The sequence below is a fragment of the Salvelinus namaycush genome, chromosome 20, assembly GCF_016432855.1.
Source record: "Salvelinus namaycush isolate Seneca chromosome 20, SaNama_1.0, whole genome shotgun sequence".
NCBI lineage: Eukaryota > Metazoa > Chordata > Actinopteri > Salmoniformes > Salmonidae > Salvelinus > Salvelinus namaycush.
In genome coordinates this window covers 35,403,461-35,425,044 of record NC_052326.1, presented here as the reverse complement: position 1 = coordinate 35,425,044, position 21,584 = coordinate 35,403,461, and the positions used below count along the sequence as shown (strand labels likewise).

Genomic DNA, 21,584 nt, shown 5'->3' with positions numbered 1-21,584 from the left:
CATTCTGATTGTTTTATACTGTTCAATTCAACTTCAACCTAAAATAATTTCCTGCATTTCCATCAATTTCCACATTTCCTGGACTCATTTGAGATCATTTCCACACTGCCACGATATGGGCAAAAATACTAGGCCTTATTTTTAACCATATGTCGCAATTGCGATTTAGATCAAAACACTTGGGTGAACTTTTGGAATCATGGAAATATAATGTTTATTATAATTATATTGTAATGACCCGGCTGGGTCATAAAAGGAAAAGAGACGGACTCTAGGTGTGCAGGTCAGAACACAGGTTTATTCCTAAACTGGGCTATTGTTCAGGCCACAGCCCACGCCGCTAAATACCGAACGTACACATTTATACCATGTCGAGTTAAGGGTCACTCTCATAGGAACAGATCAAGGTCCCGAACAGAAGAGAGAGAGATGACACAGTAACCCCTATTTATGCATTTCCAAACCCCGCGGGATTACCCATCATACCCCCCCAACCTTTCCATCTGTCCTGACATATTTAACCCCTGCTAGTAGCCATGAGAACCATAACACACCCACAAACACAGAACACAATACCGGGTCGTTACATAGCCCCCCCCTTTCTAAACCCTAGCCCCTAGGGTTACACAACAAAATCCTTAAAACGACCCGGAGGTCGCATCAGTCTCTTGGGCCTCCCCGTGCCTCTCACCGGTGAACCCCCAGAACACTCCTCTGCCCCAATGTCATTTCCAGCGCCCTCCGAAGAAGCAGCCCCCTCCCCAGGCTCAGGTTGCGCTAGAGTCTCCTCGTTAGACTGTTCCCGTGGGCTCACATCAGAGACCTCACTCCCATTCCCTACCGTTTTCCTCCCTCTGTAGGGTGCCAATCGATCCCGGTGGACCACCACCTTCCTGCTCCGTGGGGGACCTCCACCCGGTACGTCACCTCCCCCACTCTCTCTATCACCAGACACGGCCCCACCCATGCACTGTCCAGCTTTGGGCACCGCCCCTTCTTGCGCGTGGGGTTGTGAAGCCACACACATTCTCCCGCTCCAAAGTGCCTCCCCCTAGCGCGCGAGTCGTAGTGGCGCTTTTGGCGCACCCCTGCGTTCTCGAGTTGCTCTCTTGCGAAGGTGTGAGCCGCTTCTAACCGGTTCTGCAGACGACGCACATAGTTCGGGCCAGGCAAAACCCCGTCGTCATTATCAGGAGGGTGGCCAGACGTCAGTTCGGCTGGGGTGCGCAACTCACAACCTAACATTAGTAGTGCTGGGGAGCACGCAGTCGATTCTTGAACAGCCGACCTACACGCCATAAGAATAAACGGTAAGTGGGTGTCCCAATCTCTCTGGTGTTTTGAGGTAACGATGGCCAGCTGCTGTGCTAATGTTCTGTTAAATCTTTCCACCAGCCCATCACTCTGGGGGTGAAGCGGAGTAGTGCGCGTCTTCTCCGCGCCTAACCGTCTACACAACTCTGAGAACACCCTTGACTCGAAGTTTCTCCCCTGGTCGCTGTGAATAGACTGTGGCACCCCAAACCGACTGATTATTCCCCCCACCAACGCATCAGCTACTGTCTCTGCCTCCTGGTCTGGGAGAGCGTAAGCCTCCGGCCACTTGGTGAAGTAGTCCATAGCGGTTAGAATCCACCTGTTACCGCTGTCTGTGGTTGGAAACGGCCCTACTATGTCTACCCCCAGTCTCTCCATGGGCTCCCCTACTGGGAATTGTTGTAGGAGGGCGTGTGACTGACCTGGAGGTCCTTTTTTAGCAGCACACTCGTCGCACTGCCTACAAAAGTCCTCAACATCCCTCCTGTGCCTGGCCCAATAGAAGCCTTTACGCATGCGCTTTAACGTTTTGGAGACCCCAAAATGCCCTGCGCCTACTCCCCCATGAAGCTGCTGTAACACGCTCCCCTGCAGCCTTTTGGGCACCACTACCTGCCACGTAATTTCTCCAGTCGCTGGCTTTTTCCACCCCCTCTGGAGCACTCCCTCAGCCACTCTAAGGACTGTGAATTTAGCCCACAGTCCTTTGGTGACTGGTGATAGAGGGGCTACGTCCCCCCACGGCGGTCGTCTTCTCTCTTCCACCCACCGCAGCACAGGACGCAGCTCTGCGTCCTCCTCCTGGCGACGCCTCCACTCCCCAACGTCCACAGCCTCAAGCTCCCGGCACTCTGTCACACTCAGCTGACTCACCGTGGCGGTGACTCCCTCCTCCCTGCACAGTTCTCTCTCTCGCTCCACCCGTTTGGCGCAGTACCCACAGCCATCCTCAGCACACGGGCGGCGGGACAAGGCGTCTGCATTGCTGTGGCGAAGGCCGGCTCTGTGCTCCACCTGGAAGTCGTAGGGTTGCAGCTCCTCCAGCCAGCGGGCAATCTGACCCTCTGGCTCCTTGAAGGAGAGAAGCCACTGCAGGGCGGAGTGATCCGTCCGGACCACAAACGGCAGGCCCCCCAGGTAGTACTTGAAATGGCGTACTGCTGCCACGACAGCCAAAAGCTCTCTCCTTGTCACGCAGTAGCGTTTTTCAGCCTTATCAAAAGTTCTGCTGTAATAAGCTACTACGTGTTCCCCATCAGGACCACGCTGAGCCAGCACAGCCCCCAAACCCTCATTGCTTGCGTCGGTGTCCAGGATGAACGGACGGTTCGGGTCTGGTGAGGCCAGGACAGGGGCCTCCATCAGGGCACGTTTGAGGGCCTCAAACGCCCGCTGGTGCTCTTCGGTCCACTGAAAAACAGTGTCCTCCTTGAGAAGGTGGTTCAAAGGAGCCGCTACCCCCGCAAACCCCTTCACAAACCTACGATAGTAGGATGCCAGCCCCAGGAAGCTCTTAACCTCTTTTTTCCCCCCTGGAACTGGCCACCCCCTCACAGCCTCTACGTTGTCTGGCATCGTGCTGATGCCCTCACCACCCAGCTGATGCCCCAGGAACGCCACCTCCCTTTGCATGAAATGGCACTTCCCCGGATGTAATTTTAGCCCCGCCCCCGAGATCCTCTCCAACACTCGCCTAATTGCCCCCAGTGCCCCCTCAAACGATGTGCCGTGCACCAATATGTCGTCTAGGTACACAACACACTCGTCTCTCGGAACCCCCGCCAGCACTCTGTCCATGAGCCTCTCAAAGGTGGCAGGAGCATTACAGAGCCCGAAGCACAGCACCTTGAACTGCCAATGGCCCCTATCTGTGGAGAAGGCCGTTTTTTCACGTGCCCCTGGCGAGAGGGGCACCTGCCAGTAGCCACTGCGCAGATCAAGGGAGGAGAACCACGAGGACCCTCTCACGTGGTCCAGCGACTCATCAATCCTCGGTAGGGGATAAGAGTCTTTAGTGGTGACAGAATTTAGGCCCCTGTAGTCAACACAAAACCTAAGTTTACCCCCTTTCTTAGGCACCATGACGACCGGCGCGGACCATGGGCTATCTGATGGCTCAATGAAATCAGCCCGCAACATGTCAACAATAGCTGTGTCTGCTGCTTCCCTCCTGGCAAGGGGAATACGACGGGGCCGAATTTTAATGGGTCGGGCGTCCCCAGTGTCTATTTCGTGCTGAACTAGGTGCGTTTGTCCTACCTCATCTTCCCCCCAAGCGAAGCTATCTTTAAAGTCCAACAGCAGCTGCTTTAACTGTCTCTGTTGTCTCTCATCCAGACCCTGACTGTTCTTCAGCCACACAGCCTCGACGGCGTCGATAACTTCCTCCTTCCCCCCGTCGGGCTGATGGGGTGAAGGAGCCAGTGTGTTTTGGGCTACTGGGCTGCCTGTGCTTGCACCATGATGGGGAGTGAAGGCCGTCGCCGCCGGAGACAGCTGCTGGGATGGCACAACGACCAAGGGAGCAGCCGGGATGACCGGTGGAGTTTCTGCAAGCTTGGAGGAAGACGGAGGGACAGCCCTGCCCCCTGCTGGCCCTCCCGAAGGCGACATTCCCACTGTGGGCCCCCCCGACAGCCTCAAAGTGCCCGACGCTAAGTCCAACTGAGCCCCACAGTTTTTCAAAAAGTCCATTCCCAGTATACAGGGGTCCTGCACCGCTGCTACCCACACCGGACACCCCACAGTTCTCCCCCCCACAGTCACAGATAGCTGACACTTCCCTAACATGGGGGCTAGCTCCCCCGTGACAGTCCGTAGCTGGACAAGGGTCGGCTCCACCCGCACCCCAACAGGTAGTATGTCTGGTCTCACCAGGGTTACTGTAGAGCCCGTGTCGACCAGGGCCAAACATTCCACCCCCTCTACCTTGACGATGACATTGCAGAAGTCCCCAACGGTGGTACGTCCCACCACAACTACCGGACTAGGAAACACGGCGGCAGCTACACCCTGGGGGAGCAGGTCCCCACCCTCTTGTCTGCGCTGCTGGGTACCTCTTTTGCTTACAGTGGGTTCGGGGGCGGGGGGGTGGGCCCGCGCTGCCCCCTGCGCGAGAACCCGCTGTCGTTTCCCTGGTGACGGGAGAATCTGCCACACTCCCGCTGAATGTGGCCAGGCTGGCCACAACCCCAGCAGACAATAGGAGTTGAGCTGACACTGCGACGTTGCCTGGAGCCCCTCTCCATGACAAGCGAAGCAGTCTTGACTAGCCCGCCCAACTCGTCAACCCACTCTGGTTTTGTGACCCCTGGCACCCCAGCCACCGCTGCTCTCACCTCTGGTTGACTGGCGACTTCCACTCTCACTCCCTCACCCCAGATCAGCTCCCTCTTCCTGGCTATCTCCACTGCAGCCCGCAGAGATGGTGGGTCCGCCATCTGAACATGCTTACCCAGTTCGGTGGAAGAGAGCGCTCTAATAAAACTGTCCCGTGCCAGCTCGTCTTGCACCCCAATCGGCATAGTTGCATAAGCCCGCCTGGTCAGGCTCAGAATACCACTTGCCAACGCCTTTAATGATTCCCCCTGAAGTCTCTTTTTGTTACTCAGTTCAATCCGCAGCATGTTGGGCTGCGCGTCGCTGCCGAAACGGCCCCCCAATGCCTCCACTAGCGCACCGTAGTCGCCCCTCTCGTCCGGGGCTAGCGTTAACAGGCATTCCGACGCCTCCTCTGCCAGGCTCAGGGCAAGCTGTAACGCTTTCGTCTCGTCAGACCACCTCCCGGCTCTAGCCAACAACTCGAATTGAGTGAAAAAAACTTCCCATTTACCTTGTCCATTGAACTTTGGTAGTTTAGCCGCTACCGTGGCTAATGGCAATAGGCCGCTGCCATCTCTGTTTACATAAGCAGGCCCAGCCATTTCCGCACCCGGTGACGTCGATATCCCCGTCGCCGTGACGTCTGCTCTCGAGCGGTGTGAAGGAAAACCCGCCAGTTCTGCCATCCTGCTGACTGACAATTTAACCTCCGCCATGTGGCTCTCCAGCTCTTCTACGGCAGTCGCCGCCTGACCCTCCCGACCGGGTACCCTCGAGCCCACAACGGACACTTTGTCCGACTCTTCCTTAATTTTCCGCCTCGCCCCAGGCATCATGACCGTCGATGCGAGTCACGCTAAAGCCAACCCGGCCTATACTGAACAGCTAACTCGCCTAGTCTCGATCCCGTAGTTCGAAAGCACTTCTGACACCAATGTAATGACCCGGCTGGGTCATAAAAGGAAAAGAGACGGACTCTAGGTGTGCAGGTCAGAACACAGGTTTATTCCTAAACTGGGCTATTGTTCAGGCCACAGCCCACGCCGCTAAATACCGAACGTACACATTTATACCATGTCGAGTTAAGGGTCACTCTCATAGGAACAGATCAAGGTCCCGAACAGAAGAGAGAGAGATGACACAGTAACCCCTATTTATGCATTTCCAAACCCCGCGGGATTACCCATCATACCCCCCCAACCTTTCCATCTGTCCTGACATATTTAACCCCTGCTAGTAGCCATGAGAACCATAACACACCCACAAACACAGAACACAATACCGGGTCGTTACAATATAGTTAGAATATAAATAATATTGGGCACTTTGAATACAGTGTTGCTTGACATATAAATGAATGAAAATGCCATGGACGAGTTATTGTGACAGGGTAGGAACCAAAGTAATGTTCCGTGTTTCCTAGGGGACCCTATAATCTTTGGCTACATTAAATCTTTATTCATATAGCCAACACATTCATGCTTCGCCTATTCCCCATTGATTTAGAAGACACTGTTGCGCAAACAACATGCTGAATTAGGCCTGCACCAGCACTGGTATCAGGCTGTATTAGCTAGCTACGTTTGCTCTGGCTAGTTAGCTAGCCAGCGATTAGCATTAGTGACTAACACGATTTAGCTTAACTTGCTAAGAAAATGCAAACTAGCTGTTTGCAGATGTAAGAAACACAAACTAATATTGTAATTATAGAACGCTTGTGGATTTATAATAAGATCAAATTGGAAACAACATTGTTGCATGTGCTGCATTGACCATGCAGACTGAATGAAAGTGTCTCGTTGTCAAGCCTTATTTTAGCGCCCCAAAAACGTAATACTTCTCCCCTTTCCAACACAATTTCTCCCCTTTCCAACATAATCAATTACATGACCTAAACGCTGCCCGTTTCTGCATAATTCAAGCAGGCAATGAGCCCCGTCAGGTCTTTTTAAGAATGGCAGGTGGGGAAGCGAAACTAATGCGTGATAGTGAGAAGGAGAGATGTTGTGTGGGAAAATTGCTTTTTTTCACTCGATTTGTCCAACTTATCACCTTATTGCCTCTAAAATTTAAATAAAACACTATAAAGAGTTTATATAATGTGTCATTACATACCTATTTGAAGGTTTGTGTCGAATTTGAATCGGGTTTTTAGGGCGGTGCTAAAGTGATCTTAGAAGTAAGCAGCGGCTTTGAGAATGATGATCGCATGCAATGATGATGCAAAAAAATGACTAGGTATCCCCCCCTTACCTCCGTCACTGTCCATTTCTTGTTTTTAAACGATGAGAGAAGTACTACACCTGGTGGAGAGAGATTGTAAGACAGAAATAGTTGCTTTATGCGTGCTGTACGTTACGACATGACACGTCACGATGTAACGGAGGGTCAGTTTTTTTCAACTTTTCTCCAATACTATAGAGCCATTACCATGTCGATCAACGCTTGAATAGAAACCTAGTTCACACCCCCGATTTTGAAGTCAACACAGTCGCTCCAGTCCCATTCGTTTTCTTTGTAGCCTCGTTTGAACGTTGCGGTTGCGCACATTTGTACGGAATGGGGTGAGTTTACTTTATACAGACTCAGCATAGGAAGCGACAAGTGTATCAGGTCGTTATTGCGAAAGAGATTGTGTTCTCAATGATTTACCTGGTTACATAAAGGCATACCTAGTTACATAAAAACAAAATAAAACAAGTGACTGGTGTGCCTGTAGAACATTGAGACTCTGAAGACAACATGCAGCATGCTGGAGGAACAGGTTGTGGAGCTGGAGAGTCTGAATGATGAGCTGCTGGAGAAGGAGAGACAGTGGGAGGCCTGGAGGGGAGCACTGGAGGACGAGAAGAACCAGGCCGAGAGGAGGACCCGAGACATGCAACGCCTGATGGACAACGAGAAGCAGAACAGGCATATACACATACGCACGCCGGGTATCATACACACACGTAACATGAGCAGGCATTATACACACACGCACAAGCGTTAATATGTACACAAATTCACATGTGTCATACACACCCATACTATCATACATACACAGATCATACATACAGACACCCATACATAGTACATACACATGTGCTCATCTCATATTGACATTCGCAAAGGCCGGCACACAAAACACACACTGCCATCTCACAGACTAATCATACAAACATAGCTTCCTACCAACACACAGCTGTGCACACACAGTGAATGTTATGTTTGTGTGCTCAGGCTGCGTGCAGACCAGCGCAGTACAGAGTCTCGCCAGGCAGTGGAGCTAGCGGTCAGTGAGCACAAGGCGGAGATCGTGTCTCTGCAGCAAACTCTGAAAGAACAGAGATTGAAGGCTGAGAGTCTCTCTGATACGGTGAGTCTTGTGTAGAGCGTGACACTAGCAACTCCAGGTTTGTTGGTTTGATTCCTGTTGGGGTCAAATATACAAAAATAAATATGCAATGTAAGGCACTTGGATAAAAATGTCTGCTAAATGGCATGTTATATTATTATGATTATTTTACACACATTTTGAATCTGTATGTTTATTGTCAGCTGAATGACCTGGAGAAGAAGCACGCCATGCTGGAGATGAATGCCCGTACCCTGCAGCAGAAACTGGAGACAGAGAGGGAGCTGAAGCAGAGGATAATGGATGAGGTAGAAAGTACCCCACAATGCTCATCTAGGATAAGTTTTGCCTTTTAAATCATAATGAATAAGGTAACATGGACAATGGGGGGCTGATCCTAGATCAGCACTTATACTCTGAAACTTTTTGTGAAGACGAGCCCCATTGATATAAGACTGTAAAATAAAGAGTTAACAAAATAGCTTTTAGCTTGTCTTGGAATGATGTGTGTTTGTGTGGTGATCTACCCACCACAGCAAGGCAAGCTGCAGCAGCAGATGGACCTACAAAAGAGCCACATCTTCCGTCTGACCCAGGGCCTGCAGGATGCTCTGGACCAGACTGACCTGCTGAAGACTGAGAGGACTGACCTGGAGTACCAGCTGGAGAATATTCAGGTGACATTACGCTCACTCCCACTTAGACTGCTATTACACTGCTGAGCTGGGCTGTACTGGCCTGGGAGATATTCATTAGGCACCAAACGGACTGAAACAGGGAAGGACTGTGTGGTCTTGTCCAATAAGAAACGCTCATTTTCGTTTTCTGTGGCAAAACACTTTGAAAAGTTTTCTGTTGTGTTCCCAAATGAATATGACACAGATTACGCATACATCCTCCATAGTTGCTGGAACGCAGCTGCTACAGCTAGTTCAATTTGAGATGTTAGCTGGTACTCTTATATTGAGGCTGATTCTGAGATGTTGCTCCTCTCCCACCACACACAGGCTGTCTATTCTCATGAGAAAGTCAAGATGGAGGGCACCATTTCTCAGCAGACCAAACTGATTGACTTCCTACAGGCCAAAATGGACCTGCCCACCAAGAAAAAGAAGGTGAGAGAACTTAGTGCTGGAAATGTGGTAAATGGCAGAGTCTGCATAGAAGCAGGTATTTATTTTTCTTCGAGCGGTCACTCACTACACACGGATGTTTCAATTATCGTGGTCCTGTGTGGCTCAGTTGGTAGAGCATGGCACTTGCAATGCCAGGGTTGTGGGTTCGATTCCCATGGGGGACCAGTAGGAACAAATCTGAAAATGTATGCACTCACTACCGTAGGTCACTCTGGATAAGAGCAACTGCTAAATGACTAAAATGTAAGTGTTATGTCAATGAGAATGAAAACAGAGACAATACATTGTAATGTTACTATATGTGAGAGTGATGCTAACTCTTTCTGAAGCTCCATCTAACCCTTTCTTTCTCCTGCCAGGGTATCTTTGGGCGTCGTCGTGAGGAGCTGGGGCCCAATGGGAATGGAGCTGGGGGATCCGGGGCCCAGGCTCACCCGGCGCTGCCCATCCAGTACAGTGACATGAAGGTGGCCCTGGAGAAGGAGAGGACACGCTGCTCAGACCTGGAGGAGGCTCTGCAGAATATGAGGATAGAGCTGAGATCACTAAGAGAAGAGGGTAAGAGGGTGGGTGGTGTCGCCAACAACCTATTGCAGGATTTAGACCCATATTCATAAAGCCTCTCAGAGCAGGAGTGCTAATCTAGGATCAGATCCTAGATCCTGTCCATGCAATATTATTCATTATGATCTAAAAGGCAAAACTGATCCTAGATCAGCACTCTTACTGTGAGTTGTTTGTGAATATATGCCCTGATGGTTGTCATAGTGTTTGGTTCAAATCCTGGACTGTATCCTGTCCTTTCGTTGATCTAACATGATGATCTAACATATTGGGGAGAGCAGTCCAGTGGAAGTGAGAAGACGTTTTTAAAGTATTTGAACACGGTCATTGTATATTGATGATGGGGATTGTATATTGATGATGGGGACATGAAGCAACGTTTCTGGTGTGTCGAAGTGTGCCAGATATGTACCCAAAGGCTAATGTTTCCCCTGCCTTCCTCCCTGGGGGTGGCGGGTAGCCTGGCGGGTAGGAGCGTTGAGCCCGTAACCGAAAGGTTGCTGGATCGAATCTCCGGACTGACACGGTCAACATTTGTCGTTCTGCACCTGAGCAAGGCAGTTAACCCACTGTTCCCCGGGCGCCGTGGATGTCGATTAAGGCAGCCCTCCGCACTTCTCTGATTCAGAGGGGTTGGGTTAAATACAGAAGACCCATTTCCTTTGAACACATTGATGTACAACTGATTAGGTATTACCCTTTCCCCCCCAGCGGCCCATTTCAAAGCCTCAGAGCATGCTCCGGCCACGCCTGCCTCTGCCCGCCAGCAGATACTCATGTCGACCATCGTCAAGTCCCCTGAGCTCCAGCCCAACCCCAGCATTCTACTGGCACCATCCATCTCTGCCCGCTGCAAGGAGAGCTCCACGCCCGAGGGTAAGTCCTACAGCCCCTGCTCTCTCTTGTCGCTCTCTCTCTCTCTCTCTAATTTTCTTGCTCTCCTTGATCTTCTGCTGTCACCTAGCCACTTTTAGAACTCTTTTTTTCTCCCTCTTATTCTGCTCACAGAGAAGCGAAGAGTAACTTTTGAAAGTAAGTGTATTCCCAGTTTGAAAATGTTTTTTGAAGAGGTCACCATCTTCCACCTCAATGTGCTTGTGTTCATCTCCTCGCTGCAACTGGTTCATGGGGCACATTTACAACGCTAGCCTGCATCTGAGGTGCATGTGATGCAGGGTTTCCATTAGCCGGTAAATGCTGTCTTTTGGCCATTTTCTTTTTTTAAACCAAATAAATAAAATTGTTGCCAGCCAAATTGTCCTAAAAAAAAATCCATTGCAAAAGAATGCTTTTTATTAATTGATGGAAGTACCAGTAGATGGGCTCCAACTTCAAAGGCTAATATGCTTCATAGGCTAATAAATCATCAAGCTGCTTGGAAATTAGTGTCTGGTGTGTGTTTCTATTTTTTACTCACGCAAAAGACACAAGGTACTTCAGTTAAGTGTACCCAGACTGGGAAAAATTGACGAAGATTGTGTTGATTATCCCTGTTTCTAGTGTGAGGGGATTCTTTCTCCAAAACAGAGTAAAGACTGCCTCAAGATCACGCCTTCTTGAGGACAAAGTAACGAGGCTGATGCGCATCGGATGGTGCTCCAAGGAGTTGGACGGTTTTGACTTCCCAACAGCAGCGGCTCACTTTGAGCAGGCCATTGTCTGCCGCAAACACAAGTAAATTAGAGGCAAATTCTTGTGTTCGTCAGGCCTGATCCTAGAAGTTCTACTTTAAATGGACAAAAAATTAGCTTTTCTTTCAAAAACAAGGACATTTCTAAGTGACCCCAAACTTTTGAACGGTAGTGTATATTATATTCATTATTGATTTATAACAGGGATGAAGATAAAACTTTCAATAAAACTTGTCATGTTGGTATAAGGACATCGTTCTACTTTATTTTATTAACTTTACAGGCTAATTTATATTCTGGTAAAATGAATTTCAAGAATCTAAATGTGATTTTGAGCACCTTGGGTGTACGCCCTAATGCGTTAAGCACCCGATGCATATATGAATGTTCGGTACATTTCTCAAATGTCCTGTGTATTGAAATCTTTCCAGTCACATTGTCCAGCGCCAAAGTTTCCTAAAAGAAACCATGATGTGATGCTGTCAGGGTTATTGGCTGAAGGAACAAGTGTTTAGAGTATCAGTGGGCAAAAATAGAGAATGATTCAGAATCCACTGAGGAAATGCTCCATCAGTTGGTCAACAAGATGTGGGTGGGTCTTGGCAAATGTAACTGCCACGGAATTATATTTTATTCTGTGCCAAACGCCCTCAAACGCAAAGAAGAGGGTGAGGATCAGGACTTCTGGTTTACAGTTCCCTGCACTTGTTGATAACAAAATCTGAAAATACTCTGGATACATTCAGTAACATAAGAAAATGACTGGAAAATGTGGGGTATGTGCAACATAAGACAAGAAAATGACAAGTGTTTGAGTGAGAGGACTAACTGGTGTCTCCAAGTGGCCCCACACATCTCCAAAGTGTGCACAGTTCCTAAGTAATTTCAATGCACTTTCAGAACAGTCTTCAACTATAAGGTGATTTTCTGAGCTCTCCTAGCTGTGCCGTTGAGGAACTGGACTAAGCACACTTGTAGTTGTTTTGTTTGGAACCCAATCACACACCATCCAAAAACATCCCTTTATAAATTGCAATCTGGGTCAGGTGGACAAAGCTTTTCTATTGCCAACATGACTAGCTAAGTTATAAAATACGATCTTACAGTGTTAGGCTTTCCCAGGGCAATTCAGAGAAAATATGTTTTGTGCGCGTAGAAAGTAGTCGTGTGCATTCAGGTGCATGTTGCGCTGCAAATTCTCTTCACAATAGACAAACAGACGCATTCTGTTCAGAACAACCCAGGGTATGACACCATGTCATCTTGTAACTGTACATCTTGTAACTGTACTGTTGACACTGTATATGACATGAGCTTTATGATCTGGAAATGTGAAGTGCACATTTGGACTCACTGTTGTTTGGCTTGCTTGTATGACATCAAAGCGGTATTTATTATAATCCTCAACATCTCATCTTGGAAATAATTTACAGCAATTCCCTCACTCAGACAACAAAAAATGTGCAAAAGTTTCCCAATTAGCGGGAGGGATGATGGGGGCAACTTCTTGTTGTGTGCAATGCTCAAGTTCAGAAAGGCTGTCAGTCAAAACCCATACAGGGCTGTGAGGCGCTGAGCTCTGACATCATTTATAGCATGTTAGTATACAGCCACTGCGTTCCAATTTAGGTCCTTATCACTGCCCAACTCTGCCATTTTCAAACCGTATACAGGTATGAGTGTAAAGGGTTAACCAGCCTTTCTTTTTGCAAAACTGAGTAGATCTGAAACCATTACCCATCTTTTGTAAATACATACACACATTGTCATCTGCATGATCCAACTCATAGTCATGGTTATGTCACTAGAACAGAGAACATGCAAAGGCAGAGAATGTTTTGGGTATACTATGCCTCGTATACTTGCTTAGTCTTGCTGTCAAAAAACTGCTGCTTATGTCAGGAACATTTAAGTGACAAGAACAATTTGCAAGGTATAAAGTGCATTCGGAAAGTATTCAGGCCCCTTGACTTTTTCCACATTTTGTAAAGTTGCAGACTTATTCTAAAATTTATGAGGAAACCATTTAATCAATCTACACACAATCAAATCAAAGTTTATTTGTCACGTGCGCTGAATACAACAGGTGTAGTAGACCTTACAGTGAAATGCTTACTTACAGGCTCTAACCAATAGTGCAAAAAAAGGTATTAGGTGAACAATAGGTAGGTAAAGAAATAAAACAACAGTAAAAAGACAGTGAAAAATAACAGTAGCGAGACTATAAAAATAGTGAGGCTACATACAGACACCGGTTAGTCAGGCTGATTGAGGTAGTATGTACATGTAGATATGGTTAAAGTGACTATGCATATATGATGAACAGAGAGTAGCAGTAGCGTAAAAGAGGGGTTGGCGGGTGGTGGGTGGGACACAATGCAGATAGCCCGGTTAGCCACTGTGCGGGAGCACTGGTTGGTCAGCCCAATTGAGGTAGTATGTACATGAATGTATAGTTAAAGTGACTATGCATATATGATAACAGAGAGTAGCAGCAGCGTAAAAAGAGGGGTTAGGGGGGGAACACAATGCAAATAGTCCGGGTAGCCATTTGATTACCTGTTCAGGAGTCTTATGGCTTGGTGGTAAAAACTGTTGAGAAGCCTTTTTGTCCTAGACTTGGCACTCCGGTACCGCTTGCCATGTGGTAGTAGAGAGAACAGTCTATGACTGGGGTGGCTGGGGTCTTTGACAATTTTTAGGGCCTTCCTCTGACACCGCCTGGTGTAGAGGTCCTGGATGGCAGGCAGCTTAGCCCCAGTGATGTACTGGGCCGTACGCATTACCCTCTGTAGTGCCTTGCGGTCAGAGGCCGAGCAGTTGCCGTACCCGGCAGTGATGCAACCAGTCAGGATGCAACCAGTCAGGATGCTCTCGATGTTGCAGCTGTAGAATCTTTTGAGGATCTCAGGACCCATGCCAAATCCTTTTAGTTTCCTGAGGGGGAATAGGCTTTGTCGTGCCCTCTTCAATACTGTCTTGGTGTGTTTGGACCATTCCCAATACCCCATAATGTCAAAGTGAAAACAGGTTTTTAGAAATGTTAGCAATTTTATATATAAAAATTAAAAATACCTAATTTACATGAGTATTCAGACCCTTTGCTTTGAGACTCGAAATTCAAATCAGGTGCTTCCTGTTTCCATTGATCATCCTTGATGTTTCTTCAACTTGATTGGAGTCCACCTCTGGTAAATTCAATTGATTGGACATGATTTGGAAAGGCACACACCTGTCTATATAAGGTCCCACAGTTGACAGTGCATGTCAGAGCAAAAACCAAGCCATGAGGTCAAAGGAATTGTCCGTAGAGCTCTGAGACAGGATTGTATCGAGGCACAGTCCTTGGAAAGGGTACCAAAAACTTTCTGCAGCATTGAAGTTCCCCAAGAACACAGTGGCCTCCATCAGTCTTAAATGGAAGAAGTTTGGAAACACCAAGACTCTTCCTAGAGCTGGCTGCCCGGCCAAACCGAGCAATCAGGGTGGAAGTTCCTTGGTCAGGGAGGTTACCAAGAACACGTCACTCTGACAGAGCTCCAGAGTTCCTCTGTGGAAATGGGAGAACCTTCCAGAAGGACAACCATCTCTGCAGTACTCCACCAATCAGGTCTTTATGGTAGAGTGGCCAGACGGAAGCCACTCCTCAAAAAAAGGCACATGACCGCCTGCTTGGACTTTGCTAAAAGGCACCTAAAGGATTCTCAGACCATGAGAAACCAGATTCTCTAGTCTGATGAAACCAAGATTGAAGTCTTCGGCCTGAATGCCAAGCTTCACATCTGGAGGAAACCTGGCAACATCCATATGGAGAAGAATGGTGGTGGCATCATCATGCTGTGGGGATGTTTTTCAGAAGCAGGGACTGGGAGACTAATCAGGATTGAGGGAAAGATGAACGGAGCAAAGTACAGAGAGATCCTTGATGAAAACCTGCTCCAGAGTGCTCAGGACCTCAGACTGGGGCGAAGGTTCCCCTTCCAACAGGACAATGACCCTAAGCACACAGCCAAGACAACACAGGTGTGGCTTTGGAACAAGTCTTTGAATGTCCTTGAGTGGCCCAGCCAGAGCCCGGACTTGAACCCATTCAAACATCTCTGGAGAGACCTGAAAATAGCTGTGCAGCGACACCCCCCATTCAACCTGACAGAGCTTGAGAGGATCTGCAGAGAAGAATGGGAGAAACTCCACAAGTGCAGGTGTGCCAAGCCAGTAGTGTCGTACCCAAGAAGACGGTACTGAGTAAAGGGTCTGAATACTTATGTGATATTTCATTTTTTGATTTTTGATTAAAAACATTTTTTTTAATGAAAACCTGTGTTTGCTTTGTCATTATGGGGTATTGTATCTAGATTGATGGGGGTGAAAAAACTATTGAATCCATTTTAGAATAAGGCTGCAACGTAACAAAATGTGGAAAAAATCAAGGGGCCTGAATACTTTCTGAATTCACTGTATGTGCAAGACCACTGCAAACTCATTCATTCTAGTTTTCACAAATTTTTCTCCCTCCGTCTTGTTGTAGAGTATGGGCGTCGTGTGAAGGAGAGGATGCACCACAACATACCCCATCGTTTCAACTTCGGACTCAACATGAGGGCCACCAAGTGTGCTGTCTGCTTGGACACCGTGCACTTTGGACGGCAGGCCGCCACCTGCCTAGGTTAGTAGGTCCTACTGTACTGCACTGCCTTTCTTCCTCATCACTGTTGTGGTAGCACTGCTGTTGAGTTCATGAGCAATGTCCCAGACCACTGCATTATGTTCATTACCAGGGCTCCAGGCTGTGTCTACCTGCCCGGATACCTCTTTCGCTTTGGCCTGCTGCTGTTTTGATCGAGCCACGCTCTCCTTTCTTGGGGAACAAAAATGCTCCCGGAGAAAGAAATGTGTTCTGATTGTATAACATTTTGAAATCCAATTGCTGGCAAAACACCGCTATCATGTTTTCACAGCTGTAAAGAGGAGGTTCTCAGCTTTCTGTAGCTATAATTTCAGTTTTTTAACTTTGTGCTGATTAGCAACTATTTTACAACTGAAATATTTGATATAGCTTTGAGATACAGAGGGCGCAAAATTATTAAGTGCATTAGCCATTGCGATTGCATAGATCTCATTGGGCGGTAGGCTACAACTGCAAAAATAATTGGGACATTACATTTACTTTTAGATTAATACATGGCTACTAACAGTGGCCTAATTGTCAACCCAAGATGACAATCACTGGATTAGGAACCAAATTTAAGTATTTAGAATCACAACATGAAAAGATGATGAAACAACCTATTTTTTGTATACAATCTCAGTAGTCTATAACACTTTTTAATAAAGCACGGTCAATGACTTTCTAAGATGATATAAAAAAAAATAATCTTGTGTGACGCTGCGCAAAAAATTGGTGGGACCAAATAATGGGCTGGTGCCACCAACCAGTGCCATCAGGGGGAAATGTTAGTCTAGAGCCCATACTGTATTTCAACTTTTTCTTGAAATCAAACTTTTCTAGCTTGTGGTCATTATTTTCTATAAACATTTTTTCAATTATTCCTGACACTCGTATACAGGTATGAAGATAAAATGGATTGACAACACAACTTCTCAGAATACTTGTTTACAGCCACCATAGCTCCAAAAACCAACCCTACAGAATGAATGCCTTTCCTTCTCTCTCTTCCTGGTCTACTGTAGAGTGCCACATCCTGTGCCACCCCAAGTGCTCACCCTGCCTCCCTGCCACGTGCGGCCTGCCGGCGGAGTATGCTACCCACTTCTCAGAGGTGTTTTGTCGGGAGAAGGCCAACTCCCCTCCCCTGCAGCTCAAAGAGGCCGCTGGCCATGTACGCCTGGAGGGCTGGATGAAACAACCCAGGTCTGTGTACTTATATTTGTCATGGTTCCACCTGTCACCAGAGGGCGGCAGAGACCATCCTAGAGCCAATTATGACAGTCAGGTGTGTTCTATTACTCATTATGATTTCCCCTTTCAAAAGAGATGTGTTTTCTGTTTCTCTTTGCAGAAGCTAGAATTGTTTACCGTGTGCGTTCGTTTCCTGAGTGAGTTTTCGAGACTTAGTGTTTGTTGTTTTTTCAAGTGTACTGTGATCCTGCGGATACCGTTTCTCAGTAAAGTATTATGTTTATCCTTAACCTCTCTTGGTTAGGGGGCAGTATTTTCACGTCCGGATGAAAAGCGTGCCCAAAGTAAACTGCCTGTTACTCAGGCCCAGAAGCTAGGATATGCATATAATTGGTAGATTTGGATACGAAACACTCTAAAGTTTCTAAAACTGTTAAAATTATGTCTGTGAGGTATAACAGAACTGATATGGCAGGCAAAACCCAGAGGACAAACCATCCAGCCTACCACTGTTTTCAATGGCTGTCACTTTTATTATAAGGCAAAATCCTCCCAGATTGCAGTTCCTAGGGCTTCCACTAGATGTCAACAGTCTTTAGAAAGAGTTTCATGCTGGTTTTTGGAAAAATTATTTGAGGCTGAAATTCTGGTGGCCCAACATGATTGAGGAAGTGAGATCCTTTGTTGCGGCCTGTTCCACCTGTGCCCAAAGCAAGTCCTCATGACAGCGACCGGCTGGGTTGCTCCAACCTCTGCCATCCAAATAAAATTTTATTGGTCCTCATGGTTAGCAGATGTTAATGCGAGTGTAGTGAAATGCTTGTGCCTCTAGTTCCGACAGTGCAGTAATATCTAATAAGTAATCTAACAATTTCCCAACAATGACCTAATACACGAAACTCTAAAGGGGTGAATGAGAATATGTACAAAAGTATATGGATGAGCGATGGCCGAGCGGCATAGACAAGGTGCAATAGATGGTATAAAATACAGTATATACATGTGATATGAGTAATGTAAGATATATAAACATTATTAAAGTGTCATTGTTTGAAGTGACTAGTGATTGGGTCTCAATGTAGGCAGCAGCCTCTCTGAGTTAGTGATTGCTGTTTAGCAGTCTGATGGCCTTGAGATAGAAGCTGTTTTTCAGTCTCTCGGTCCCAGCTTTAATGCACCTGTACTGACCTCGCCTTCTGGATGATAGTGGTGTGAACAGGCAGTGGCTCAGGTGGTTGATGTCACAGGAAGGCCAAAAAGATCATCAAGAACATCTGTTGTTGTAGGTGTCATGGAGGGCAGGTAGTTTACCCCCGGTGATGCGCCTTTACCACACTGTCACAGGGTTACCTCCATCCCAAGGGCTTACGACTATCTTGGTGGTCGTTGATCAGTTCTCCAAGGCAGCCCATTTCATTGCCTTACCCAAGTTGCCCTCAGCAAAGGAGAGCGCTGATCTCATGATTTAACCATGTTCTTCGAGTACACGGACTTCACCAGGACATTGTCTCGGATCATGGGCCACAGTTCATCGCACGGTATTGGAAAGCCTTCTTCTCCCTGTTGGGTGCGTCGGTGAGACTCTCCTCAGAGTTCCACCCACAGTCGAATGGGCAAACGGAGTGGGCCAACCAGGAGCTGGAGAAGTTCCTCTGCTGTTTCGTCTCCATCCAGGCCAGCAACTGGAGCAAGGCGGAGTATGCTCACAACACACTGCCGAACTCGTCCACTTGTCCCCCCCTGTTTCGTGAACAAGAGGCCAAAGTGGGGGCGCCATCAGCCGAAGCATTCATTCAACGATGTCGCCGCACCTGGATCAGAGCGCGATCCTCCTTGCTCCGCTCCTCTACCCGACACCAACACCAGGCAAACCAACACCAAAGGCCTCTTCGGGTCCTCCGACCGGGTCAACGGGTGTGGCTGGTCTACCTGTGATCTTTCCTTAAAGGTGGACTCGCGGAAGCTCGCGGAAGCTCTACATAGGACCATTCAAGATCCTGAGTCGCATCAACCCATTCACCTATCGTCTCCAGCTTCCCAGGTCTATGAGGGTCTGTCCATCCTTCCATGTCTCCCGTCTCAAGCTGGTAAGGACCAGTCCCTTCTCAACCCCCACCCCCACCCCTGCCCCTCCGCCCCCTCGACTTGTTGATGGTCGTCCGGCCTACACTGTCCGGCATCTGATGGAGGCTCACCGGGCCCGAGGTACCCTGCAGTACCTGGTGGACTGGGAGGGCTACGGCCCCGAGGAGTGGGCGTTGGTGCCAGCCCGGGACATCCTGGATCTGGGATTTCAACCAACTACGTGGTGTTTGCCCTGTTTCCGCAGCTGGAGCCATTCCTAGAGGGGGGGGGGGGGTACTGTCATGATTCCACCTGTCACCAGAGGGCGGCAGAGACCATCCTAGAGACAATTATGACAGTCAGGTGTGTTCTATTACTCATTACGATTTCCCCTTTAAAAGAGATGTGTTTTCTGTTTCTCTTTGCAGAAGCTTGAATTGTTTACTGAGTGAGTTTTCGAGACTTAGTGTTTGTTGTTTTTTCAAGTGTACTGTTTATCCTTAACCACTGATTCCTTGTGTGGTCTCCTCTGCACCTGGGTCCAACCCTACCATGTCACAATAGTAACCGCTTTATTATGGACATTCTTCTGTTTACCTGCCTTACCTTGCTTTATGTAGAGCACTTTGAGAATTTCTTGTAAAGCCATTTTTAAACTAAACTTATTTTTCCTTCCCTACTCCTCCTCTTCCTCCTTCTTGGGCATGAGCTCTGGGTATGGCACTTCACAGGGAAAATGTAACACCTGTGAATATTCTGGTTCATAGTGTGTGTGTGTCTGCAGGAACTCCAGGCGTGGCCAGCAAGGCTGGGAGAGGAAGTATGTGGTGCTGGATGGGACCAAGGTGTCCATCTATGACTCTGAACCCAGAGAAGGTACTGCTCCTTGACTTGACTCTCCTTTTGTGTTTATTCAACAGACTGTTTTGGCAGTGTTTTCATGACCATGGTCTCCTGGGACTTGTCCAATAGGAAATTATAATTATTTGTTTAGCATTGCAAACATTTTTGCTGCGGTTTTCTCTAATGAATATGACCCTGGTGTGTTTCCAGACTCTCTGAAGCCAGAGGAGGAGTTTGAACTGTGTCTCCCTGACGGAGAGGTGACTATCCATGGAGCTGTGGGAGCCTCGGAGCTCATCAACACGGCTAAGTCAGGTACAGTTACAGTGTGCCTGTCTAAGGAGGAGTAGGGAAGGAAAAATAAGTTTAGTTTAAAAAGGGCTTTAGAAGATATTCTCAAAGTGCTGGTACAGGTTGTGTTGGTACAGGTCCACCTGTCTCAACTTCTGTTTTTCTGCAAAATTCCACCATCTGGAACAAACAAAGTTAATGGTCCCTACATTAAACCTAACAAAAGTTATAGATGACTCCTCCAGATATTACTCATTTAAGTAGCTTAATCAGGTGTGGGTGTGTGATCAAGTCATGTTTCTTCAATCTGTCATCGTGTTGTGTTGGTACTCTTTGTGCAGACATCCCATACATCCTAAAGCTGGAGTCTCACCCCCACACCACCTGTTGGCCTGGCCAGTCCCTATACTTCATGGCTCCCAGCTTCCCAGACAAGCAGCGCTGGGTGGCTGTCCTGGAGTCAGTTGTAGCTGGCAGCAGGGGCTCCAAGGACAATGTTGAGGCTGACGCGGTGAGTGTGTGTGTGTGTGTGTGTGTGTGTGTGTGTGTGTGTGTGTGTGTGTGTGTGTGTGTGTGTGTGTGTGTGTGTGTGTGTGTGTGTGTGTGTGTGTGTCTGTGCATATCTCGAGAGCCATCTTCAATCTCTAGTCAGTTGATATTTGAAGTATTGTTGTAACTTTTAATCTCTCCATCTGAGTTCTCCTGCTAGTGCATTAGAGTTTATAAATTAACCACACTCAAACATGAAAGAGCAAGACTTGCTTGGAGAGTAGGGTCAGGTGTATTCACACTCAATAGTCTCTCTTTCTCTCCCCTTCCCACCCCTTTCCCTTTCTTTTTGTCTGCATGTTGTCCCTCTACTATCTGTGTTTGTTGTCAATGATTTTTATGTATGAATACATATTTTACGCATATTTTACACTGTATGTGTAAATATACTGAGGTGTTGTTGACCACACTGTAGACAGCTGTTCCTAAAAAACAGAAGAACCTCTCCCCATTGGTCCAGGTAAAGATCTGCATGAGTCTGCCTTATGCTTGGGCCGACAGAGCATGCAGACACACACTTACTGTATACATGTACAGACATATCCAAGCACACAAACTACACGTCACTATCACGCATACAGTAAATGCAAACACACTCTCACGCCCTGAAAGGCAGCCACATGCCCACACATGCAGCACTCATGCAGCGCCTGTATGTGAGATGGCACTGT

At 47.7% G+C, this 21,584-nt stretch overlaps 1 pseudogene; it reads left to right on the top strand.

Moving 5' to 3' along the window:
• Window positions 1–21,584, top strand: part of LOC120064788 — a 63,782-nt pseudogene that overhangs the window by 22,471 nt on the left and 19,727 nt on the right.